Genomic DNA, 27736 nt, shown 5'->3' on the forward strand with positions numbered 1-27736 from the left:
GCTTGATGAGAGGATGAATCGCAGGTGTGCAGGTTGATTAGCAGCAGGAGTGGAATGAAGAACCACAACCAGACAAATACACACAGACAGACAGGGAGTACAAACAGGGGACCAACAGAAAACCCAAGGAACGGGAACACAGCAGAAGCATAAGGAATGAGGAGGGACCATTTCAGAAAAAGGTCTGTGGATTTGCAATGCCATGTTTTGGCACTTCTATTCAATTCAATTCATGAACTTACCCTTTAGCAGACCCAGACAGTGTTTGGTGTTTTAAGCCCCCAATGTTGTCTTCCAGGCAGCGCTGCATGGAAGGCACTAGGGTTAGGCAAGGTTTTGGTTAGGGTTTAGGTTAAGGGTTAGGGTTAGGTGCCTTGAAGTCGACAGTGGGGGCTTAAAACACCATTGAGCGACCCAGACGGAATCTGTGGATGTTTAAACAGTTTTTTAGCAGTGATCCATAATGAAATTCTGCAAAATTTGGCGTAATGTTTTTTCTTTGCTTGGGGAGGAGATATGTTAACATCCTGAGGTGTGTTTTTTACTTTAAATCTGCGGAACATTTGTGAAACATTCTGCAGAATTCTGCAGCCACAGACATACTCTGTGTAGCCCTGACCATTAATAATCGTATAACAGTAATGATAGAAATTACAGCATACAATAAAAAAAAAAATACAGTAAAAAAAAAAAAGGAAACATCTTAAAAGAGTTTCATGTTCTTTCAGGCTGAATTCTTGCAAACTGTCATGGATGAGCTGTGAAGAACTGGCCTCGGTTTTGAGCTCAGAGTTATCTCCTCTGAAACAACTGGAACTGAGTAACAACAACCTGCAGGATTTAGGAGTGAAGGTGCTCTCTGGTGGACTGACGAGTCCACAATGAAAACTAGAATCCCTCAGGTCAGAATTCTTGAAATAGTTTCATAAATGGTGAAAGCACGTGGTAAAAATCAACAACAAAAAAGACTGGACACTCTCAGGTATGAAGAGCCAACAGCTGTAAGATGGTTAACAGATCTCAAACACTTTCCCTGTCACTGTGTCACATTAAGGAACACTACAAAAACATAAAAAAGGATGACGCAAATTCTTTTTCCAGGGTGGACCCTAGTGCAGTGTGTTGGTTGAAATCTGGTCTGAGGAAGTGTCAGTCTATATTTAATTTAATTTAAATTTTAAACTGATGGTTTGTGAGGGTGATATGTTTGTTCAAACCTAGGTCATATGAAAACATTAAAAAGGAAATGTGTCATATTGCCTGAATACAACAGGTCTGAAACTGCTGCTTGTATTGTGACTTATTCTTTCCATAAGATGCCTGTGAACTCACACCGGACCTGAACACAGCACACAGAGACCTCGTTCTGGCTGATGAAAACAGAAAAGTGACACGGGCCAGGGAGGAGCAGCCATATCCAGACCACCCTGAGAGATTTGATGGCTGCTTTCAGCTGCTGTGTAGAGAGGGCCAGAGTGGCCGCTGTTACTGGGAAGTAGAGTGGGACGGCAGGTCTGAGGTTGCGGTGACTTACAGAGGAATCAGTAGGCACGGAGAAGCTGTTGACTGCTGTCTTGGGAGCTATGAAAAGTCCTAAAGTCTAGAGTGCACTGATGATGGGTACGGTGCATCGCACAATAACACTCCCACATGTATATATTTACACCCCACTGACTCTACCAGAGTGGCAGTGTCTCTGGACTGGCCTGCTGGCACTCTGTCCTTCTACAGAGTCTCTTCTGACACTCTAGATCTCCTCGACACCTTCTATTCCAGATTCACTGACCCCCCTCTGCCCCTGGGTTCATCGTTGGGTTAGACTGCTCAATGACTCTGTGTCAGATGGAGGAGGGAGAGCAGCCGCCTGTTTGAAGGAACAGACGCTTACGTTACAGATCCACATTTGCGACACGACTGTCGCGTGGTGTCGCGATGGCTCCGTTGATGGGGGTTCCTCAATTTACAGCTATGGGCGGGTCCAGCAGGGAATGTTGTGTCAGGGAGAAGCGATGTTCTCCCCGTGTCCTCTGTGCTCTACTTCTATTGGATAGTCGCCTCGCGTTCAACGGATTCATTTGCATAAAGATGGGCATCGGCGAGCTTCTTGACGTGCTACATTTTCTAAAATGTAGCGTCGCCTTCCCGGAATGCTTGCGCGTGCGCGGCGGAAGTCGCGTTACGGCACCCAAAGGAATTGGCCGCCAATACGACGCGACAGAAGCGTCGCGACGGACAAGTGGATCTGCACCGTTACGGTACAGATCCACTTTTGCGACACGACTGTCGCGTGGTGTCGCGACGTCATATAGCCATGGTTGATGCTCCACGCCCCTAACCAGCAGCTGATTGGACGAAAGCGTGACGTGGGTGTGGCTACTCGAGAATTTCAACAGAGTGTCATGGCGGCTCGTTGAGAATACGATCTCGTATTTTACAAAAATAGTTCACCAAAATGTGTTTCTGAAAACATTTTAAGCGAGAAATAGGCCATGCAGTTGCTGAATATGTCTTCATTTCAGATCAACAAAGGTCAGTTTGAAAGATTTTCGTCTACTTCTACTGGATAGTCGCGTCGCGTTCAACGCGATTCATTTGCATAAAGCTGGGCATCGGCCAGATTTTTGACGCGCAGCATTTTTTCAAATGTAGCGCCGCCTTCCCGGAATGCTTTGCAGGAGCGTTGAAGTCGCTTGACGTCAACCATAGGAATAGAGCGGGGCGCGACGCGACAGAAGCGTCGCACGGACAAGTGGATCTGCACCGTTAGACGTTTGACTAAAGACAGCTGCTTAAAGGGCCCGTATAATGCTCATTTTAAGGTTCATACTTGCATTTGGGGTTTCTACTGGAGCATATTTAAATGCTTTAATGTTCAATACACTTTATTTTCAGGTTGAAGGTGGGACTGAGTTTAGATGGGAATTTATTAGGCAACACATTTTTATCTACCAATAAGGCTAGTCTAAGTCTTTTTTTTGGTGCATCAGAGCTAACAGCAGGCTCAGGAAGATGTCAGTCAATCAGTCTAGATACACCCACACAGTCCTGGGAAGAGGTCCAATCAGCCAGGTTAACTGAAAACACCTATGTCAGTGTTCAGAGCCTTTAACTGCGGTGCAGTCACAGGATGTAATAGATGCTCTCCGCCACCACATGGTGCTGTGGTCCAAAGATCTGAAAGGTGCAGTTGAACTTGTATAGCTCCTCTGATTTTTAAATGTAGGCAAGCCAACAATCAGTCCACATTTTTAAACTATTAAATAATTATAATTGTTTGGTTGAAACGTTTTCATGTAAGTATTAGTGAACCAATAGGAGAAAAAAAACCTCAACTAATTAGTCTAACTTTTATGAGTAAGACCAGCTTATGTAACACATTTGTAACATTGGGTTATCATTTTCTTTTTTTTTTGTTTATGCTTTTTGTACTGCGTCATTAGTTAAGCACATATAACAAAGTTTTAGATAGCCCTTATGATGTGATCACTATCACTAGACAATGTAATGAGGTAAATCCATCCCAGGTTACATTTGACATACATTTTAAGTAGAAGGACATTATCACATTTTTTCTCTGTTAGATATGACTCACTCGGTTCTTAGTCAATGACCAATCTTACAATTCTCATGTAGCTGTGCAGTTCACCTTCATAGAGCTGAAACTGAGGAGACAGCTGGAAGACTGCATTGTGTTGTGCATTCACAGGTAGTCGCTGATGAAGCATCATGCTTATTTGACTGTGTGATGCACAACAGGGATTCAATTGCTTATTTTTTAGCACTTGTGGATGCAGACTATGGGAGAACATTCTGGTTAGGCAAACAATGGTTAGGGTCAAATTGTTTTTTAAGTCTCACTCCACTTAAAAATGTGTTTTTCCTATGTTTATGTCCCCTAAAATGTCTGATCTTGACTATACTGAATTGGGGTTGTCACTAGAGAGGTGTGTTCAAATCCCTCTCCTAAAGGTGGAGATGTCTGTGACATCTGAGATTCAAACGTATCCCGGGCAAGTTTGATAAGGTACGGCACCAATCTGTAAACCAATCGCTGTCTAATACGCAAAAGCCAGCAAAGAAAACTGACACCTACAGCGAAGAGCGGACTGTCAGTACAGAGAGCCAAAACACACTATCAACATTTGTCAGCCCCTGCCAGTTACAAGCTTACAAGCTAACACACAACATAAAAGATGCTAACTACACTTACCATTCTGATAAATCTGCTAGACACCAATTTTAGTGCATAACAGTCTCTTAATCTGAGTCTGGGTCTGACTAGATCCATAATTTCTCAGTGAGGGGGAAAAGGGTAGATGTGCTCCCAGTTACTTTTCAGACTTTTATTTCACTTTTCATATGGGTATACCATGTTAAATAAAATATTAATCAATACAGAGTACTTTTTGCACGCAGTTCCATCTTGATCTTTCGACAGCTTCAGTCACATTTGGTTTGTGGCTGTGCCGACTGTAACTGGGAATGTACGTAGTGTGTGTCTCTCTCTCGCCTTATTTTCAACAACAGTGTTGCTTTGTGCTGTGATATTTCTTTTTCATGTCAAGCCTGGGTTCACAGAACAAGTTGATAACCCCCGTTGTGGTACCCGCTGATAAGGGCTTCCGTCTTTGTTGAGCCAGCTAAGGATAAGAAACCCTGGCTCTGTCCAAAGGGCTTCGTGGTACACTCCTCTGGTGCTTCAGCAGCAGAGATCCTAAGAGATTGTGGAATCAGTTTTCAGATGCCCTTTCGTGTGTCCCAAGCATGTTATCTTCATATCTAACGATCACCTCCTCATCAGTCACTCGCCACTCACCCACCTTCCTCTCTTCCTTGTTGATACAGCTGTGTGCATTTTAAATGTACCTTATAAACCCAATCAATCCACTGCCACACACCAGATCATTTCCAAATAAAGAGGTCTTCCATCCTCTTCAAGAGCCTTTTCCAATATGACCCAGTGACTGCGATCAATCAAATGATGCAGGTCTGGAGTTTTTTTAATTCATTATTAATAATTGTGATGACAGTAGAGCAAATGTTCAGCAGTCTTTCACCTGACAGGCATCTGGCTAATAGAAAGGCGATCACTTAGCACAGGGCGAATGGGATACGCTGCAGGGCTGAATCAGGGATCTTGACTGTGACTGTGTGTGTGTAAGTGTGTGTGTGTGTGTGTGTGTGTGTGTGTGTTGAGGGAGGCCTAGCTCAATCTCTTTCAGACCTCATAAAAAAGTGGGGGGAAAACGAATACTTCAGCATTTTTGGAAATATGTTTTTTTGCATTCTTGCTGAGAGTTAAATTAGAAGGTTGAAGGTTGACACACTGTTAAGTTAGTACGGTACATGTGAAGCTTGCTAGCTTAGTTTTATGAACAGGGGGACACAGCTAGCCTGGCTCTAAAGACTCTTTTATTAAGATTTCTTTTTTTTTTTAAATCACATTGCAGTCCCTCTAAAGCCCACATTTAAACAATACTTATATAGTATACATTTTGTTGGTTTAAAGGCAGGGTTGGTAACTATTTCCAATACACACTTTTTGTATATTGTTTAAAATGGTCTTTAATTCAATTCAATTCAATTTTATTTATAGCACATGTGTCAAACTCAAGGCCTGTGGGCCAAATCCGGCCCCTCTTACATTTTGATCCGGCCCGCATATTAATTTAGGTTCATAATACATTTTGGCCCAACTAGTTTTTGTTGTTTTATCTGAAGTTTTTGTCACTTTTGCCAACACTTTTTGGTGTTTTTTCAGCATTTTTGCCACTTTTTCAGATGTTTTTGTCGCATTTTGTCACGTTTTTTTTCCAATATTTTTGTGTCGCTTTTTTCTTTGATGGCTAAGTTACATTTTTTGGGGCTTTATGTCGACCAAGCTGTAAGTGAGAAGACTATAAGAGACATGTAATAATACAGATGTTTGATCTTGTTAGATTAAATAAAAGCATGTCAATAAATGTACATGTCTGGCCCTTGATGTGAATCTTTTTTTCCAGTGTGGCCCTTAGTGAAAATGAGTTTGACACCCCTGATTTATAGTATCAAATCATAACAGAGTTATTTCGAGACACTTTACAGTAGAGTAGGTCTAGACCACACTCTATAAATTCCAAAACCCCAACAATTACAGCAATTCCCTCAAGAGCAAGCATTAGCAGTGGCTATTGCGACTTTACACCCCTACAGCAATAAATAACTTATGGCCTCTGAAAATGGAGCGAAAAAGATCCGTCATCTGTAACGTTAGCTGCTGTAATCCTGTAAAAACACCCACCAATCACTGCCTTGCGGTCCGCTTGGAAAGAACCAATGAAATGCTTCCTTCCGATGCACGTACTCTCTACCCCTCCCGTGTACGAGCCTGAGCTCAAAGCGCGTCATCACCTCCAGAGTTACTGCAAGTCTACTGGAGAATAAAGCAAAAGCAAAAGTTGCCACTGCCGCCATGGTTGCAGTCTTTCTTTTGGACAGGTACGTTTTTGTTTTTTTTGAAAATGTCTCATGCGTTGCTGTGTCTGGTGATGACGATGTGGGGGGCCCAAGGGCAGGGGGAGGGGTTAGATGGAGCCCCGAAGAGGTGCTACTTTGAAATCTTGCTAGCATTTGAACCCTGCCTTTAAGCCATACAGAAAGACTAAAAACTACAATGTGTCCATTTACAGCGGGTTATATGCCAGACTATTTCCTGGCCCGGGACCATTAACTTCCTGGAGTCTCTGCTTGGTTGCCTGGAAAGTGCTCCCAGTGGTTTTTGTACGAAGTGAACAAACAAGATATAAAATGTTAATTAGTGAGCTTTTTTTTGGTGCGTTTCCACTCTTTGTCTTAAACTGGGCCGACCTGCTGCTGGCGGTAGCTTTGTATTTAGCGTACAGTCATGAGACTGGTATTAGTCTTCTCATCTAATTATCCGCCAGAGAGAAAATAAGTTTCTTTCCCAAAATGTCAAACTATTCCTTCAATGTTTGACAGTGGTGAAGTAGTGATTATTGGGCTGATCATTCAAAGTACAGCTGAGGTTGAAAAGAAAAAATGCAGTTGCTCATCATTTACTCCCAGCCTTTCTGTCTCTCTTCAACAGTACTGAGTGCAGTTAGCAAAAACAAAGCAGCATTAGTGATCCCAAGCTACAGTATTATACAATGGTGGAAATTAGCAGCATGTATCTCCCTGACACAAATCCAATACCTGTCTTAATACATTTCAGTGGACCTAAGCTACATTTAACATGCCAGTGTCTCAAAGGGATTCATTCATGTTTAAATCCAGTCACACATGGATGTAAATTCCCCACATATATACACAATACATCCCACACAGACATTAAAATGCCCTCACACAACACATAGCCGTGTCCCTCTCCCTCCTTTTAAGCCCTCAGCAACACAAAGATCTCTACAGCAAATGATTGAGCGATCTAATTACAAAGTGGGGGAAAGCATCCAGTTGTATTTACTACCAGTATTCATTACCTGTAGTGGTGCTGCTCAACAGTAGGGATTTCAACAGAGATCTTTAAACACATGGAGCAATGTGCATGTACATAAAGTACATAAAGTTCCTTAAGGGAGCAATACAGTAGAGGTTTCTGCTGCCATTATTTAGCCTGTGAGACAGATTCCATGGCTTTGCAAGATACCCTGTTTAATGTATCTATAACTATAAGGGTACATTTCTGAGTAGAGGAAATCAACAGGATGGAAAACCACAAAACCAAGATGTAATTTGCATATAAGGAAACTCAAAGTTACACAATGGCTAGCCTCACTTTTCCAGACCCTCCTCCAGCGCGCTTTTGGCTACTTCACACAGCATTCTGGCGTGGGAGGAAAAGGTGCTCTGGTTCATTGGCATTTCTTTTAACCAATCACAATTGTCTTGGACGGTGCTAAGCACCGGGAAAAGACGTGGTGTCGCAGCAAAATAGCCTCGGAAGGTTTTGGTGGAACATGTATACATTCAAAAGTTGTTTTAGTCGACAGATAGTCTAGCTAGCTGCCTGGATTTACCCTGCAGAGATCTGAGAAAAGGTTAACCACAGTCCTCATAAATCGACCGAAGTTTAAAATGCCAACACAAAGAAAGCCCAAGGCAACGGATATCCGGCCTAAAGGAGTGAATTCCGGTGGATTTTTCGTCGGCAATGGAGCATTCCCGGAAGTGGAATGTCAAGGATGTAGACCCCTCAATGGCTGACAGCGCCACATGCCCATCCCCGCCCATCTCCTCACATGCATCTCATTCCTCATCAGCCATTCTCTCCATATACCGGTCCAGAGCCTTTGTTCCTCTGCCAGTATGTCATAGTTACAAGTTGCCATGTGCTTTGCAGTTTTGCTTTCAAGCTACCTGAAGCCATACCTGCATGCTTGCCTGCCTACATGTGCCTGTCTGTAAGCCTTTCAATTCCAATAAACCACTGACGTCATTCTGCTGTCTGCATTTGGTTCCTTCCCTTGTTGCCACTCTCCCTCACCGTTGTGACAACATCCTCCCTGGCAACATGAGTACCTAAGTAAATGTAGGAGCAAACTAGTGGAACAAATATCCCCATTGTGGCTTTTTCATAACCCATGGGCTTCACGTTGGAATATAAAATGAATCAGTGTAGAAAAACACTAGTACCTAGCTAATTGGCTACTAAGCCCACACCAAAGCACTAAACTTGGTCAACGAGGTAGAACAGTAACACTAGAAGCTAGGTTCTTCTCAAATTTGTGGTTTTGATGGCATTAAGGTACAGTTACATTCGCTTTATGTCCCATTAACTTCTACTGAAGCCTGCATAATGGATGAATTCAAGCATGAGTTTCCTGTCTTGGTGCGAGCTCATGGAGGACTCCAGCGGCCATAGTCATAGTCAGCTAACAGAAACAAGAAAGCTCTCTTTGGAAATTGAAAAGTCATTATCTGAGCAAGGTACCCTGATTTGGTTTGGTTTGGTTTATTTATAGATATAGAAAGACAACAAGGGGGGCGGGGGGTTGGGGGAGGATCCAAGGGATAACATGTAAAAGTGAGAAACACTTTTTTCCAACATGGTCCCTGATGTAAGAGAACAGGACATACAACACATGCAAACACATACAGTCCTTCTAAGGTTAAAACAATATAAAATAAAAAAACTACACATCAAAAAAACAAATAAAACACCATGAACTACAAAACAATAAATTACCCTGTCCCCAGTCTAGATTTTATTTCCCCCTAATTTTCTATTTTATTCCATAAATAGGCCCTAACTTTATATCTAAAATCCCTTTTCGTTACTGCCATTACTGCCATAACTGATAGGGAAAATATCACACAACCAGACCACGAACCACAGTGTGACTCTCCCAGACTGTGAGCCCTGTGCTCAGTATTCATTTTATTACCCACATCGAAACCAAGACATCACATCCAACTGTTGTTCAGCAGACCAAGACACGGAGTGTCAGGATTTCTGCAGGTTTGGACCAAAAAATGCAGAGAGTTAATACGAGGAGGCAGCATAATGTTTCGAAGGTTAATTAAATTATATCGGCGCCAACAAAAAGTGTCCTGAAGCAAGCAGGTCAAAAATTGGCAAAGGGTAAACCCAAAAACGCTAGGAACAAAACGACTGAGGGAGAGACGCAGGCAATGACTCGGAACGGCACAGTAAAAGACACACATAACGATCGGAAAAGAGACAAAGAAAGCACGGAGGCTATATACACAAGGGAACGAGGGTAGTAACGCGGGACAGGTGACAAGAGGGCTGATGAACAGGTGGAACACATCAGGGCGGGGCAGACAATCCCAGAGGCGGGAAAACACACAAGGCAGGAAGTCAAACAAGACATGACACAGGAGAAATGAGCCTACAAAGTAAAACAGGAAACTGAATCATGAAAACATACACAAGGATGGAACTGGGAAATCAATACAGAGAACACAGAAAGAACATGGGTAAAACATAACCATGAACACATAACAAGGAAACAGCAACAGACAAGGAATTAATTGATACAATAAAACAGGAAAAACAAAGGTATTTATATTATTAAAGTGTACTCAGTTCTGCCTTCCTGCTGCTTTGGGTATTCTGCGGGGTGAAATGCAGCATATTGCTTGTTGAATATAAAAAAATCTAAAGAAAATCATTTCCAACATTATTTTATTGAACAAATGGAACATTAAACTGACAACAAAAGGCACCATTAAAAACGGACGATAGTTACATTTTAAAGTGGAGTTTTTATGCTGATACTCTCTTTGAACTTACTCAAAAAAGTGTGAGTGTCTTTTTTTCGCGATATGTGGCAGTCATTTGTGATTTGTTTATTGCGGCAGTTAATCTCGCAGCTGCACACAAAGTGCTCTCATGTTATTTACATATTTATTGAGGCCTGATATGAATCTGTGTTTAAAAAGTAGCCTCATGCGATGAAGCAATGCTAAATTTAAAGGAGCAGCTCAAGTGTGCAACAGTGCAAATACTGTTTTTCTTGTTTGTAATTTGGGCTTGCATCTGCAGTATTTGCTGTCTGGAGAGACAGAGACTGACAGCGAGAGAGAGAGGATGTCAGATGAAATACGGAGGGAGAGGTGAGAAGAGTCTGATAAGACAAATCAAAGCTGATTGGATCTGCAGTGCAATGATTGGCAGCAGCGACAAGAAGCTGCCTTTCGTCACCTCCAATTCTGGACCTGGGGGTTACTTTCAATTTTGACCTGCCACTACTCATTTACAGGATGGCTGCACATACTGTACATTTCCCTTTATCCTTTATTTTACCAGTGTCACTTTGTCTTTTGTATTACAGTGGAGCAATTGTAGAAAAATGGAGGACGTGGTGATAGGAGAAGACATGCGAATGAAGTCAGGAGCCAGCCAAAATGAAAAGTGTCTACATTCCCAACATTTCTGTGATGCATAAATCCAGAAAAGAAAAAGAAAAGAAACCTGTGGATTGTTACTAAGATAGAGATCACTAAGATTGAACTGAACTTAAAGCTATAGTGCGTAGTTTCTGTCCCCCCCCCATGAAGAATTCTAAGTAATGACAACAACACTGTCGGCACATCCATATGACCCAAGCCTACAGTGATCGCGCACCACCCCCCTCCTCCACGCAGTTGCTAGTAGCCAAGGAGGACACGGAGGATTCAAAAACATGATGGACTCTTCAGAAGAGGTCATTATCTTCACTTGAGCTTCTGCGCGGGATAGTCGCCGGACGACACAATCTTCTGAACATAGCCATACTGACAAATCCAGAGAGAGTTGTGTGGAGCTGAGTCTTAATTAGCTTTATAGCAACTCATTTGGCAATGACTTGAATGTAACGGACGTTTATTAATATCAAAAGTTACGCACTTAAGCTTTAATAATGGTAACTAGGCTACCAGGATTGTCAAGCTTCATCGTGTCTGTTAGCGGTTAGGAGATAGGAGTCGGCTTCCTCATTGTTTTTAAACAATTGTAAATTAAATCAAATGTTTATTTGTTGCATATTATATACTACTAAGTTTGAATCTGATTCCGGCTCCTTTCAAAGAGCCACAATTCCCATCACTATGAGCCATAATTCTCATCACCGTTCTGTTTACACATAAACCTCACTGCATTGTATATATATATATGACTTTCCCACCCCAGGCACTGCCAATAAATGTAGAAAGGGATATGTTTAAGATGAGAGGTGATGCAGCAGTGCTCAAATTACACAGATAGGAAACTTATCCTCTGCTGAAAGCTAAAGCTCAGAAAAAAAAAACAGAAGGCAGGTTTCTCAGTAGATATTGAAAACCACCAAAATGGTATTTATATTGTGCCTGAGTGGGATGGAGAGAGGTGGTTAGATAGTGACACAGGGCGGATACTGTCCTTTTATTGTAGTTTTCTGTGCCATTGACCATGTCAGTGATTCTCATTTAAAGGTCCAAAAGGTGGTGACTATAAATGTATTATGTACTATCCAAATGTTGCTTGTGTCTAAATGGTAACCCTAGATTTGCGATAACTCTCGCGAGACTCGCTGCCCAGAGACAGCAACCAAGGCTTCACTTTCCATGCCTTGCAGCTCCCTCAGCTGTCGCCATCGCTGAAAAGCTATGCCAATGTTTACTCTAGTTTGTTTTGTCTCTTTCACTCCTTTTTCAGAGACCATAAGTCATTTACAGCTGTCGGGGTGTAAAGACCATTTCAAAAAAATGTATTAAAAAGCGTATACTGGAAAATGTTACCAACCCTTCCGTTAACTGTTCGAGTTCATTGCCGAACCTTAACCATTTAACCATAACCTTAACCATTCTAGGTCAAGTATCTCTGTCTGCAGAGTAAGGTCTGGCTCCTCCACACATACAACCCAGGATAGGAGGAAAAAAGAAAGGTAGTATCTAGTATCTATCTAAATAGTCTCAGGAAGGAACTTGTTTTGGTGGAACATTTGCACCCCGGTGAAGAAAACGCCACATCATTTGCTCTTAGCAGTGTATCGCTGTGTGAACTTTGTCCATAGCAATCCCCCCCAATCTGTCCCAACGTTCCAGTTAGACAGTACTATGAATGTCATAAACATATTCTCTGTAACTCTTTACAAACATTCCTCAATAGAACCTAGTAGGCCTGCCTTGTTGCACGATCCAAACGTTCTTTAAAACTTGCTATTTTCAGCGTGTAGCTTGCTAGCTTGAAAATTACTACAGTTGAAAATTAGCCGGCTGGCTAACACTGGCACATTTACAGAAATGTTGATTAATGTGTGTTGTCCTTCATAAATAAAAATAAAACGTTGTTGTTGTTGTTTCCTGAAGTAAAAAATAATTATAAATTATTAGGATCATGTAGCTTTTGGAGTAGGTATGCATTCTCTCTCTTTCTCATGGGCAATTACATTCAGTTTGACTTTTTCTTAGATTTTAGAACTATAATTATTTTTGTTAGACTGACTGTAAATAATGTCGGATAAGGTTTTTGATGATGACTTCCCTCACTTTAATGTCAAAATGAACAAACCATAAAAAAGCCATGCAGCCCACTTGTTTTCACACATGTCTGATGAAAGCTATTACATACAGTATAAGTATGAATTTCTTGTATGATCCGGCCTTAATTTTCACAAATTGACCAACCGAAGAGAAGGAGGCAGGAGCACAACGCACTTCCATCCTGCTGTTAATGAGATCGCAAGACAATTGCCAAGGACTTTAACTTAATATATCCCCAGTCAGATAAATATTCTTTAATACAAACATGTATACATTTTTACCAGCCGCGACAGCGACACTGATTTCACCTTGTGTGTGTGTGTGTGTGTGTGTGTGTGTGTGTGTGTGAAAGATAGAACTACCACAGAGGCAGTTTTGAATACTTTGCCAGGGGGTTTATATTTTGATCTCCACTACACACCTGTAAAGTTTGGTGACTGCGTTTACCATAGTTGAAGCCCAACAAAGACCGTTAAATCATGTTCTATACTTTGACATTTTAAATATCAAACCATTAACAATAACAATTATGTGAGTCACTTAGTCATCATGGTAGAATGGTTAAACATAACGGAGGTAATGACTTGGTGATTTTGTTCTGCGAACCATGCAGCAGTCCAGCGTCATGTCAAGGCAGGAGGTCTCCGGTATTCAGGACAGGGCACGTGTTTGACTAAATGATACAAAAAAAATAAAATAAAAAAACATACCTTTTATGGCATTGGGAACAAAGCAGTACAGCTGCACATTAGATGGCTTTTAAGCATTCTTCCAGATTGTAACCACATCAACCCTAAGCTTTAAGCTTTAGTGCGTACCTTTTTGATATGAATGAACGTCCGTTATATTCAAGCCGTTGTGGGGCGACCTCTAGCTCAACCAGTAAGAGCGTGCACCGAATGGCTTCGCTCGCATCTTTCTCCGCCGCCATTACGGAACTACAACTCTAGCGCACGGCCTCAACATCATCGTTCTCAGCCACTCCCTCTGTTCGCTGATTGGACTGCCAAAAATTTGGCTGGAGAAAACCCAAGACTATACTGCGAACCCAGACGTAGTAATGAAGGGAAATGAAAATTGAACGCAAGTACATAAGAGGGCGGAGCCAGGCTACCGTTTCACACCGTTCTGAGGAAACATGTCGTTCAACCAGGAAACCGTAGCAAAACGGTGCCCAGTGTTTTGAGATTGAACCTGCCCCAGATGTTTCTTGCTGAATTAAATAGCAGGAAAAAGGCTGACTTAAGCTGTTATTGGCAGAAATGGAACAAAGGCACCTATAAATGTTATGCTGTGTCTCAAATGTGCACTTCTGTAATTAGCTATTTTGAGTACAAAGTGCATTCACACTGAGGAAGTATGGCCAAATGCAATTCACTACGAGTACACAGATGCTGCACTTTAAACGGTCAAAATGTTAAGTGTGGAACGCTGGAAACTACTCGCCCGCAACGGTCACCATCTTTGCCACGGGAACACCAACGTATTTTCAAACTTGTGAAAATGGCGGGGCGAGGAAGCTGCAGCTGTTGCCATTGAAACGACGAAAACTATAACTATACAACTAACTATACACTATAGCTATATAACTAACTATACAAATGAAATTTATACATGTGTTTTTTTCTATAAGTACCACTATTCTGTAGTCAGATAGTGAGAAAACAAGCCAGTATATATTTTGGTGGTGGACAATAGGTGGCCGTAATGCTTCTCCTGGCTGCAATTTACCTTTGAAAAGAAGAAGAAAAACACACTACACAAGTGAGTACATAGTATACAAAGTGTACTACATGTAAGTGTACTCACGGAAGTATCCAATTTGAGACACACCTTTAGTTTTTAGCCACGCTAGCAGCCAATGGGGGTCTATTGGTCGGTTGGTTCCACCACTTTGGTCCCAACTGAAATATCTCGACAGCTATTGGATGTATTGCCATGAACTTAGGTACAGACATTCATGGTGCCCAGATGATAGTTCTAATGATGGAAGTGACCCTTTGACATTCACTGTAGCACCAACAGGCCAAACGTTTTATGTATTCAGTGAAATATCTCAACATCGACTGGATGGATTGTCACAATGCTTTTGTACAGACATTCATGGTTCCCAGATGATTAACCCCTCGTCCTCCTCTAGCACCACCATGAGGTTGACACTGTGGTTTTGAGAGAAATGGCCCAACAAATATTGGATTAGTTGCCGTGAAATTTGGTAGAGAAATCCGTGTTGCCCACAGGATGAAATGTAATAACTTTGGTAAACCCCCTGACTTGTCATCACGCGTCATCATTTGGCCAAAAATTTAATTTTGTCCAATACAGTAGGGTTTACAACCAAATATATATAAAACTAATGATACTCCAATCGATCTGTTGCATTAGGGTCATGAACTAAAGTACCACAGAATGATGTTCCCTCTTTGATTCTCAATAGTTCCTGATTGTCAAAGGGGACTGATTGCAGCTAATTTCTTCTGAAATCTAAATCTAACCACTGCCGTTAGAATAAAGAAGTTGATACAACAATGATTAATCAGTGGTCAACCTTTAATTGACGCAACCATGGTAACCTGAACAACAATAGGCGGAAGACGAAAACATTTGGATGAGACTCTGGATGTATGCTCCGTTTTGACAGAGGGTGTCATTTTTCATTAGAATATATTTAGAGATAATGTACTTTGAAAATAGGAAATATATCACAGGTTCTTTGGTGAAAACGTGCAAATTCTGAGCCATGTACACAATAAAAAAAAAAAAAAAGATTGTGTACAGTTCTGGAGTTCTGGATTCCAAAAGTTTGTCTGGCCCGCTAGTGATGTATTCTCTGTTGTTGTTGTTGTTGTAGCTACCAGCGCTGTTGAGTATCCATATTTCACATTAACTGTGATATTTATTTGGATATTAATTGGGATGCTAATTTTTGGCTTTCAAAGAAAAAAACTGAATAAACTAAAGTATCTATTATGTCAACAAAAAGAAGCAAGGAAACTTAATGTAACAGATATCTTTTCTTACCCCTTTAATCATATTGCGGCCCGTCCGATTTAACCTGGGACCCATTTGGGGTCCCCGACCACCAGTTTGGGAAACACTGCAGTAGACATTCTATGTCCAGTGAGTCATGGGGGACACCAGAATGCACAAGTATACGAAAGTCACAGTGCTTACAGCGTTGACAGCTCAGAAAATCCACTGTTTGACTAATTGCAGATGAGTTTGGAGAATCACATAAAAGCCCCAAATGTCAAATGCTAAGTAAGTACGTAATGGTTTTTTTTTTTTATTCCGACCGTGCGTGCTGGTCACAAAATGAGGGAGAGATGAATTCTTGTCTAAGACTGTTGCTGCAGTGATTGTTTAAAGTATAAATGAATCATGCTACTGCAGCCACCCACCTGCAGAGTCACACAAGGCATGAATACATCACAGCTAAAAAAAAATAAATCAAATTGCACTTGGAAAAGGTGCCACAAGCCATAAAGATGACACAAAACAGCGTTGTGACCCGGTTCAGGTTTGAAGGCAGGCCTGAAATTGAAAACATAACCATGCCAGTATCATTTGTGAATGGTTTGGCATATTGCGTCTTCAACCTCTGCCATTGCATGTGGCCCCTCGCTGCAGTGATCGATGGGAAGGTGCCCCGAGCAGTTGGGGGTTCAGTGCCTTGCTCAAGAGCACCTTAGCAGTGTCCAGGAGGTGAACTGGCACCTCTCCAGCTACCAGTCCACCACCGTACTTTGGTCCATATGGACCCAACTCCCTACAGACTGAGCTACTGCCACCCCAATATACTGTATATGTATATATATATATATACAGTATACATATATACATATATATGTATATATATATATATATATATATATATATATATATATATATATACACACATATACAGTACAAGCCAAAAGTTTGGACACATCTTCTCATTCAATGTGTTTCTTTATTTTCATGACTATTTACATTGTAGATTCTCACTGAAGGCATCAAAACTATGAATGAACACATATGGAATTATGTACTTAACAAAAAAGTGTGAAATAACTGAAAACATGTCTTATATTTTAGATTCCTCAAAGTAGCCACCCTTTGCTTTTTTTGGTAACTCTGCAAACCCTTGGTGTTCTCTCAATGAGCTTCATGAGGTAGTCACCTGAAATGGTTTTCACTTCACAGGTGTGCTTTGTCAGGGTTAATTAGTGGAATTTTTTCCCTTATTAATAAAAAAGCAAAGGGTGGCTATTTTGAAGAAGCTAAAATATAAGACATGTTTTCAGTTATTTCACACTTTTTTGTTAAGTACATAATTCCATATGTGTTCATTCATAGTTTTGATGCCTTCAGTGAGAATCTACAATGTAAATAGTCATGAAAATAAAAGGAAACGCATTTGAATGAGAAGGTGTGTCCAAACTTTTGGCCTGTACTGTATATATATATATTGCGAATTGTAATTTTTGTATGTTGTTAAAAGTTAATCACAAAAGAAAATGAGGGTCGCCCCTAAATAATCTCTCGAGGGGTAAATAATGAATTGATATCAGCTTTGACACGCATATAGCACATGTTGCTGCTTAAAGGGTCACTTACGGTTTTTTGTTGTTGTTTTTTCACAACCTGAACCCTATTATGTGTTTGTGTGTAAGTGACTGATGGGAACAGCACTCGTTTGACATTGGTCCAGTATTCGGCGTGGACGTAATACTGGACCAATTTCAAAGATTGTTGTTCCCATCAGTCACTTACACATACAAAAAAAAAAAAGTCCAGGTTGAAAATACCCGGAATTACCCTTTAATGAGCTCGTCAATCATGTGGGCAAAAGAAAGAAATCACAGGTCGGTGACAGAAACACACTAATCGGCACATCCATCCTTCACAGTTTGGGACGTGCACGGTCAGTTAGCTTTAGATAAGGTGAAGTGTATTCACGGTCTAAACGCATATCACGTCTGAGTCAGACAATGGAAAAAAAAAAAAAATATGAAAAAAATAAATAAATTATGATCTGGCCTGCAGGATGTATTCACTTTAATGTGAGGGTGGAGGGAGTAAGGGAGTAAGGGAGGAGCGAGCAGATGGGACTTTATAAGAGCAAACGGAGACCAACACTCAGAACTATAACGCACAGAGTGCAGAGCCAAATCCACGTTTTCTTTTTTGGGGGGGGTTTGGAAGTTATTTGGCTCCTGTACTGTATACGTCCATATCGGGCACGTTTTTCTTGATCATCTGCAGCCACTTTTATTCTGGCAGCCTTAGGTGACGATGGAGGCTTTGAAGTTTGTAGCCGTGTTGTTGGTGGTCGTGTTCGTGCAGGTTTTCGGCGCGCTGGGGAGCCCGATCTCCAACGAGGAAGAAGACGGAGAGAACTGGACGGCGGAGAACTGGCAGGTAAGAGAGAACCTCTTTAGAGATGGATTGGAGTTTTTTTTCTTTTTCTTTGTATGTATAAGGTGGATACACGGCGGAGTATATGTAGCGTGTATTGTTTTGAGAAAACGATTTTGCGTAGAAAAACACCCTTTCCGTGTCTTGCAATAAAAATGCCTGTGGTATAATAATCCAAACATATTCTGGAAGTTAATAATAGCTCTAATAAAAGACTTTTTCCTAACCTATAGTAGGCCTATATGAGTTCCCACGTCTTCCCGGGGTCCACACAAAAAGCAACAGCAGTTCAAACAAAATCACACTATATCAATAAAAACTATATAAACTATATCAATAAAACAAAAGAAGACAACTATACAAAAACACAAACAGAAGATAAAGCCTAATAAAATAAGAGTGACACAAAAAGTGAAACACCATATTAAACAAACTATAGTAACCGATAGTAACCAATAAGCAGATTTACTGCAGATCTAAATGGGATTCATTAACTGGTGTTCGAGTCCCTTTTTTTGAAAGAAAGTCTGCTTTTGGTTTGTCTGATTCTTACGGGGAGCATATTCCAAGCAGAAGAAGCCCCGTAAAGAACACTTCTTCACTATCAGACGAAGAATGATGTCAGGTTTAGGTTGAATCTCCAAAAAAGACAATGGAGCCTCTCTTTTTTGCTTTTCTTTAATTTCTTCTACCTGGCCCTCAGGTTTCAGCACCGCGGAGTGCGACACGCAGTCAATGGCATCAAACCTGTTGGCTGGAGGAGCCTGCTTTGTTTTTCTTTCCTTTTCTTTTTTACATTATCTCATGGTAGCCAAGCGTATTAAGTAGCCTAGAGCATCAAGCAGAAGACAATAATGAATAAAAGCAACTGGAACATTAATCTGTAAAAGTAACTGTGTGCTTCCCCCCCGTTTTCAAGAAGATGAAAAGAAGTGATCAAACCAGTTAGAGCGGAGTTTTGGAATATTTGAGGCAGTTGAGAAGTGGATTGCGGGAAGCGAACGTCGACTAAACAGCATTTTTTCAAATCAATTTTTCTAGTTTTAAATAATATTTCATGTACATATATTCAGACTAGCGAAGTGTTTCACAAATAGCCTTATAAAACGCAAGTATAAACAACATTACAATAGGATAGCTACAGTTCAGTAGGAAAATTATAGATCAAATCACACCTTGTCAACTCAAAAACAAAAACACTACTTCATAACAGAAGTTATGTCAAGACACTTTACAGATGGAGTAGGTCTAGACCACACTCTACCAACTCTACACACCAACTATAATTTACAGAGACCCAACAATTCTCCCCCAAGAGCAAGCATTTGGTGCGACAGTGGCGAGGAAAAACTTCCTTTAAACAGGCAGAATACTCGGACAGACCCTGATTCATTCAGTATATAAAGATAAGGGTGTGTGGTAGATACGAGACGCAGAGGTTCCTCCAAAAAAGCATCACAGGTCAGACTTGAACCCGCGGCCGCCGCGGTAAGGACTGAGCCTTTACATATGGGGGCCACGCTCAACCAGGTGAGCTACCAGGGCGCCCCGGATCAATATATATTTTTGTATCACCTCCTCTCTTCTCTCATCTGGACTTTGACAGCTGAAGAGAATGTTTAGAGAGATTTTTGTTCCTAAATCAACCTGAAACTGTGAAATTTGGCGAAAGAGAACAGAAAAGGGATTTTGAAAAGTGAAGCTGGGGCATGTGCTCCCCATCCCCAGACAGCGAACTTACTTTGGGGAAGGGGATGTGCATCGTGCTCTACTAATTACATCCTCAAGTTAACGAGCGCTGCTCAGTTTCAGCACCACGGACAGCACCCGCTCTCACAGTCTATTAGAAATCATTTAAAGCCGATTTAATTAAAAACAGATCCATGTTTTCATCATTTTCCCCATTCATTCGTTAACTACGACACAACATTGTCGTTCATCATTTAGGGAAAGTGGCCTTGAGGGTGGAAGTAACAACAAGTAATTGAACAAAAAACTGAAGTGATGGAAATGCATGCAAAAAGGGAGTGATTTGATAATCTTGACTGACATATTATGTGTGTTGCTCTGAGAATCAACCGGGCTGTTCTACTGTCTCCTGTCTACCCCCCCCCCCCCCCCCCACCCCCCACCCCCACAACCTCCCAAGTGGCGCTACCCTCCCGGCTGTGCGGAGCAGACTTCCACCCCACAGACAGCAGGGATTGGATGAGGAGGAATACCTTGAACTTCATTCATTCCTGTACCAAACCTGCAATGACTTACAGTGTGTGTGTGTGTGTGTGTGTGTGTGTGTCGGTGAAGGGCTACCCGCTAGAGAGAGGAATAATCATCCGGCTGGCAGACCTCATCAAGCGGTCCAAAGGACAGCAGTTCCACGGCCTGATGGGAAGAAGCTCAGGTAAAGGAACACAAACAAATGTGCCTACAGAATTTTAATTTGTGGGGAATATTATAGTTGAGTTATGGTATCATTGAAGAAGCCATATTGTACTTTGTGTTGTTTTTTTTTCCCCTACCTCCAGTCATATCTCTGTTATATCGCTACTAAAATGTGTGGTGTCCCTATTGTACTATTTACAACATTTTATCCTTCCTTCACTTCAGGCGCATCTCAACCTGTGAGACTGGGCAAGAAGAGTGAGTATCATTAAGCCAGTGGAAAGACACACACAAGTGCTGTCTGGCTTTTCATTTGTCTTTTTAGATTAACAGCAGATTTAAGCTATGAAGATCTGTTTTGTTTCCTCTTATCTCTGTCTTTCTGTCTCTGTTCATCAGGAAATAAAGGCGAGATGTTTGTCGGACTCATGGGCAGAAGAAGTTTAGGTGGAGGTAATGCAAACTCCTTAACACAATTTAAAAATCACACTGGTATAAGAATTAGAAATGTGACATTTTTCCAACCAGCACTTATCTTTGTACAATTATTTGGGCCGGCAAGTTTTTCTGTTTTAACATTTCACCTCTAGACTTTTATAATATTTTCCTTTTGTGCTGGAAAGTGTCCTATCTGTATCTTCTTCATTGCTTGTGAAAACATCATGCTTCATGCCATCATCTTATCAAGGATTCCTGCTTGAGAAATGCCTCGTTTGAGTTTAAAATTTTTGCTCTTTTTCTCTCTATTTTACAGATAATGAAGAGGAAAGGAATTATGACTCTTACTAAATATAAAAAAAAAAAATGAAACCAAAAAAAAAAAAAAGACCATAATCAAAGCTCAGATGAGACTACAGTGTCCTGTATAATTCAGTCCCATGTTGTTGATCGACAGGACAGTCGGGCCAGGAATGGATGGTCTGCACACTAGAAATTCATTTAAGCTGCTGCAAATCACAGCAAACCATTGCCTATCATCACTGTTAAACTATAATCTATATTGTTATCAATTATATTTCGTCATACTTGAATCTATGTATATGTAAGCCTTAATGTTTTTTTTGTTTTTTTAAAGGAGTTTGCCTATTTGATGCCAAATCCATTAAAGCTGATAACATTAGCTGACTATGTCTTTATTCTGTGGCTCCGCTGTGACCAACGATACGGTTGAGTTGGAAAGGCAGTCAGTGAAATATTCATGATCATCGGGACAAACAAGCACGACTTATCATCTACTCTACTGCTGATTTCAAGTAGTTTTTGTGTGGGGAAAAAAAATGAAGCACTGAATCAGTCACCTCGAGAGCTGATGTGTCATGGCACCTTATTATAATTAAGACCCATCATTCATCTTGTCCATCCCTCGCATGCTTGAAAGTTTTTTTAAGCCAATGACCCCTTATCTGAGAAAGGGACAGAGCAGGGACCCCATAGTACATATTTTATAAAATTAAGTTGCATATTAAACTGGGCCTTCAATAACGTGTGGCCAGCCTAAAGACTTTACACATACCTTTTTAATGGTGCATACAACACTAAGCTATTCAAATAATTGTTGGTATGATTTTATAAATCATGTTTTTATGTTGCACAGTGAATTCTTAGGATGAACTGTATCTGTGGATGGCTACCAGTGATTTCCTTACCTATAGGCCAGTAAGCCTATCATCAATGTGTTTTTTTTTCTTCTCACAAATAGGCTGATTTATATTTGCTAATAATTTGTTGGATTCATGTTAAGACATTTTCATCTTTAGAAAAAAAAAAAAAAAAAACTTTCAAAAGCTGCAAGGAAAACAAGTTAGACAGCGTGCGGGAGTTTCTTTGCACCTTTTCACTGACTTATCCCCCTCCGACGCACTGGTCTCATGTTATTGATGTGCAAAGTATTTTTCTTGTCATTTTAAACAAATTGTATATCAGAATACAATACACATTTTTTCTATAGGCTCAGGCTGCCTCTTTAAAAAATAAAAAATAAGAAAAACATTCCAATGCTGGTTCCATGGTATCAGAATTTTAGTTGGTCATGTGAGAAAGGCTGGGAAGATTGGCAGAACAGGCAGCCAAGTGACAGCACTCTGGTCCAATAGACCTTTTTCACAGCAGACATGTTGACATGTCCTAGTAGGAAAAGCACAGGTGTATTCAAAACCATTAATGCTGGCTGCAGTCCACTTAGGAGAGGTCCTGGTATTAAACCATTACTGATGGCTGCATTCCACTTAGGAGAGGTCCTGGTATTGTGCATGCTGACTCACTGAAACAGCTTACTGGGACACTTGATGGAACTGAGCCATCGTTAAGGTTATCAATTTCAGCTGTGCTTTTCTTACTATGACAAGTCAACATTTCTGCTGTGAAAAATGTCCATGGAAATCCCAACTGTCAGATTGACACCACTCTAGCCCAATGGGATAGGTTGGGGGCAATCATATTATATTATATTATATATGCACCCTGTGCCCCCCTTCTAGCCCCGACCCTGCACACACACCTTCAACATCACTTTCTAACCATAAACCGTGCACCTTTGTCCGCCCGGCTACTGTCAGGCGTGCAGCCTGTCGCTCACAACGATCTGTCACAGCCCAGTCCTGTCTCTGTGGGGTGTGCCAGTCATCTGAAGGGCCCGGCACGCTGCTGCATTTCAAGGCAGAGTGTAATCAGTACAACAATCAGCTGAGACACATTACCTCACCTGGCACTGCGCTCCTGATCTATCCCCACACCTGTGTCCCCTGCAGCTGATTGCAGACCACGCCCACCTCCACAGTAACCGCTGGTAGTGATTTTACCCAATCAGTGATACTTATCAAAACACAGGACCAGCTTCTACATGTTTCAACTGTACCTACACATCACGTCATCCAGTAATTAGTCACCACTGACACGGATACACATCTTTAACGCTAAGTGAAGGCTTGTTATCATAACGATGCTCCGTGAATAGACCTTTTTCACGGCAGACATGTTGACATGTCATAGTAGGAAAAGCACAGGTGTATTCAAAACCATTAATGATGGCTGCATTCCACTTAGGCAGGGGTCTTCAACGTTTTTTTAGCCAAGGACCCCTTAACTGAAAGAGAGATGGAGCAGGAACCTCATATTACATATACTGTATTGTATACAATGAAGTCGCATATTAAACTGGGCCTACAATAACATGTAGGGCGTCCTAAAGTCTTTATACATACCATTTTTGCATAGAATTCTAAGCTATTAAAATAGCCTTATAATTGTTGCCATGATTTTATAAATCATGTTTTCATTTTAAAATATACATGTGGCACAGTAAATCTTTAGGATTAACTCTATCTTTGGATGGCTACATTAGTGACTATACCTTACCTATAGGCCAGTAATCCTACCTTCAGTGGGGATTTATATTTGCTAATAATATGTTGGATTCATTGAAAAAAACTTTCAAAATCAACAATAATTTGGAGGCCACCCAGCATTGACTATGAGGACCCCCTAGGGGTCCCGGACCCCCTGTTGAAGATCCCTGCACTTAGGAGAGGCCCTGGTGTTGTGCATGCTGACTCACTGAAACAGCTTACTGGGACACTTGATGGAACTGAGCCATCGTTAAGGTTATCAGTTTCAGCTGGGCTTTTCCTACTGTGACAAGTCAAGATGTCTGCTATGAAAAAGATCTATTGGTTAGGAATCGGTATTAATGTGTGAAGATAACAACCGGTTGAGATAAAAAGTGAGTTGTGATGGAATCTTTCAAACACTCTAAGGTGTAATTGACTTTCACTTGTTTACAAGGGCATTCCTTTGGGGTCAACATTCGGAGGGGGGGTTGAGATCTCCACTTTTGAGCAAAAATGAAATTTTGAGCAAATCAAACACTCCATGTCCTGCATTCTGCTGATTTTTTTTTTCTCAACAATCTGTGCCTTTTTTATGCATCAGGTTATGGTGCAAACATCTTTCTTTATGTAAAGGAAAATAGATTTTTGTTATATATATATATGTATATATATAGTTTTTTGGGCAGGTTAAACTGGCCAGTTTCGATTATGGGGGGTTGTTGAATGTTGTGATAAATAAACAGAGAGCAAAGTGCATTAATTTTCTTTCAAAAACACAAATAATCTTGAAATATCTTTTGCAATACGTTGCAGCCTTTCGCGTGGTGTTTATCGCGGCAGTGATATTGCGATGACAATAAAAAAACAATATATTGTGCAGCCCTAGTCACTATGTCTTCTTTTTTTATTAGATTCTTTGTTTGGGCATTTTTGGGCCTTCACTTGACAGGAAAGTGGAGAGAGAGAGAGAGGAGGAATGACTTGCATCAAAGGGCCATGGGTTCGGAATTGAACCCGCGGCCACTGCCGTTAGGACTGAGACTAGTAGTAGTACATTTGATGTGGGATTTCTTTTTAAATCTAATTATTAATATATATTAATGCATCATTTTTGTTCTTTAGGATAAAATACAATTTCCATTTCACTTTTGATAAGAGCACATCTGTTGTTTTGCACAGTTTAAAGAAAGTCATTTTTTTTGCAGCTCATTCTGTTTCAGAAAATCGTATCGTGAACTTGAAATAGTCTTGAATCTTGAGTTTTGTGTCTCGTTCCATCCCTACTAGTCACCTCGAGGTGGGCTGGTCTTAGTGAGAGCGGACGAGGCAGAATGACACCTTCCTTGTTTGCCATTTGTCCATACATTCTTTGTTTAACTGTTAAACAGTCTCGCATTGCCAGACCTTCCTCCGCGGCACCGTTGAGGAGGGGTCTGGCTAGTCCACACAGAATTCCCTTATGGGAGAAAAACTTGCTCTGGTTTATTGGCATTTCTTTAAACCAATCACAGTGGTCTTGGGCGGTGCTAAGTGTCGGACGGAGCGACGGTGCAACAGAAAACTCAGATTGGACAGATAGTCTAGCTAGCGGTCTGGATTTACCCTGCAGAGATCTGAGGAGCAGTTAACCATAGTCCTCAGAAATCCACCGGAGTTTAGAATTACAACACAAAGGAAGGGGAAGGTAACGGACATCCGGCTGAATTTTCTGGATTTTCCGATCTGCCGGCGATTTGATTTCGCTCTGCAGCTCAGGCTGGAAACCTGTATGTTTTTATCTATCCTGCTTCCGTTACAAATCTGCGGGAACCAATGACAAACTGGCTTATCCACCTGGCGCGCTATTGGCGGGTTTAACACGATGACGATAGAGAAGCGACGGCAAGCAGCTTTTCGTTTACATTCAACGCGGTGGCCACCGAAGCGCAGCAACCCGTCGACGCCGCTGTTTTCAAAGATTTCAAAGGCAAGTTTTCTCTGAAAACGGAACAGAAACTTGCCCTGGAACAATTCCCACAAAAGAAGGATGTGTTTGCCTTACTACGGACGGGCTTTCGCTCTGCAAAGTACGTCACCCGGATCGTTGGTCTGATTGGTTGAAGGACTATCCAATTGCGTACGGAGTCATTTGAACTATGCCCGTTGATCAAGCCTCTTGTGCAGTAGAAAATACAGAGAGCAGTCTCAAAAGACTTGAGCTTGGCCAGACTAGGCAATACCTGAACAATCCCAGAAATGAAACGTCGTCGATATAGACTACCTATTGACTGACCGGGCCCCAAATAATCCTTTACCTGCTCAGGACTCCGACTGTTGCCGGGGGAAACAGCTACTGTAACACACAAAGAACACATCTGACCGAGTTCCACCATTTGCATTTATTATTGAAGAGGAAGCAAAGGGAAGCAAGTTACAAAAGCACAACTGAGCTACATATGGATGCCACGCTAGTTTTAATAGTTGGCAGGGTGCATTCAAGTGCTGCAGTACTACAATACAACAGCTCACGGGTGGCCTATGGAAGGTGATGGAATGCCTCTGGTTTCTCTAAGTAACTGGGACTCTATTCAGCTGTGTTAATAACCAGCTGAAAGTTGCTCTGAAGCTGCCCATCTATAGCTGCCACTGGCACAGAGAAGAACTGCAAGACAACAGGATGAGAAATGAATGTGAGGAATAGAACAGATTTTCTAACAAAAAGAAAAGAAAATGGTTATTAAAGCTTTCACATGATGAATTAAATATGACCGATTTATGTTGTAGTGTTGTCATTTATGGTTTCATGCACGTGTCAAACTCCAGGCCAGCGGGCCAAATCCGGCCCATCGCAGATTTTGATCCGGCCCGCACATCAATTTAGGTTCACAATACATTTTGGCCCGCCTAGTTGTGCGCTAAACCAAAAAGACGGGGAAATGTTTCTCAAACTGCAATTACGCGAAACGCAAAGCAGAATTTGGCAGTTTTACCGACTTTGAGACTGTGACTTTGCATATTCAGGCCTGTGAAACAGGTTGTTGTAAATCTGGTAGCCTACTTTTAAAAATATAATCGTTTTGCTTGATGCGCTAAATTCTGGGATGGCTAAGATACTTTTTTTACTGAATTCTTTTAGGGCTTTATGCAGAGCAAATTGTATGTGAGAAGACTATATGAGACATGCAATACAGTCAAATATTTTACTTTTTCACTTAAATAAAAGCATGTCAATAAACTATACATGTGTGGCCATTGATGTAGTCACGCATTGCCAGACCTTCCTCCACTGCGCTGCGGAGGAGGGCCCGGCTAGTCCACACAGAATTCCCTTATGGGAGAGAAACATGCTCTGGTTTTTTGGCATTTCTTTAAACCAACCACAAGCGTCTCGGGTGGCAAAAACTCAGATTGGACAGATAGTCTAGCTAGCTGTCTGGATTTACCCTGCAGAGATCTGAGGAGCAGTTAACCATAGTCCTCAGAAATCCACCGGAGTTTAAAATGCCAACACAAAGGAAGCCCAAGGCAACGGATATCCGGCCTAAATGAGGTACAACAGGCAGAATTTCTGGGGGCAACGGAGCAATCCCGGAGGTGGAACGTCGTGGATATAGACTACCCTTGATGTGACTCTTACATTATTTTCCAATGTGGCCCCCAGGTTTAAAAGTCTTTTCCAGTCAAGA

General features: G+C 41.3%; 1 long non-coding RNA gene across 1 annotated transcript; it reads left to right on the forward strand.

Annotated features, from left to right (window-relative positions):
- Positions 1 to 27: 27 nt before the first annotated feature.
- Positions 28 to 2796, forward strand: LOC120574899. Its single transcript, XR_005641923.1, has 4 exons — positions 28 to 182; positions 729 to 902; positions 1317 to 1888; positions 2768 to 2796. It is a non-coding gene; the product is annotated as an uncharacterized LOC120574899 (long non-coding RNA).
- Positions 2797 to 27736: the final 24940 nt, after the last annotated feature.

This window comes from Perca fluviatilis, chromosome 15 (genome assembly GCF_010015445.1).
Source record: "Perca fluviatilis chromosome 15, GENO_Pfluv_1.0, whole genome shotgun sequence".
In the NCBI taxonomy this organism is placed as follows: domain Eukaryota; kingdom Metazoa; phylum Chordata; class Actinopteri; order Perciformes; family Percidae; genus Perca; species Perca fluviatilis.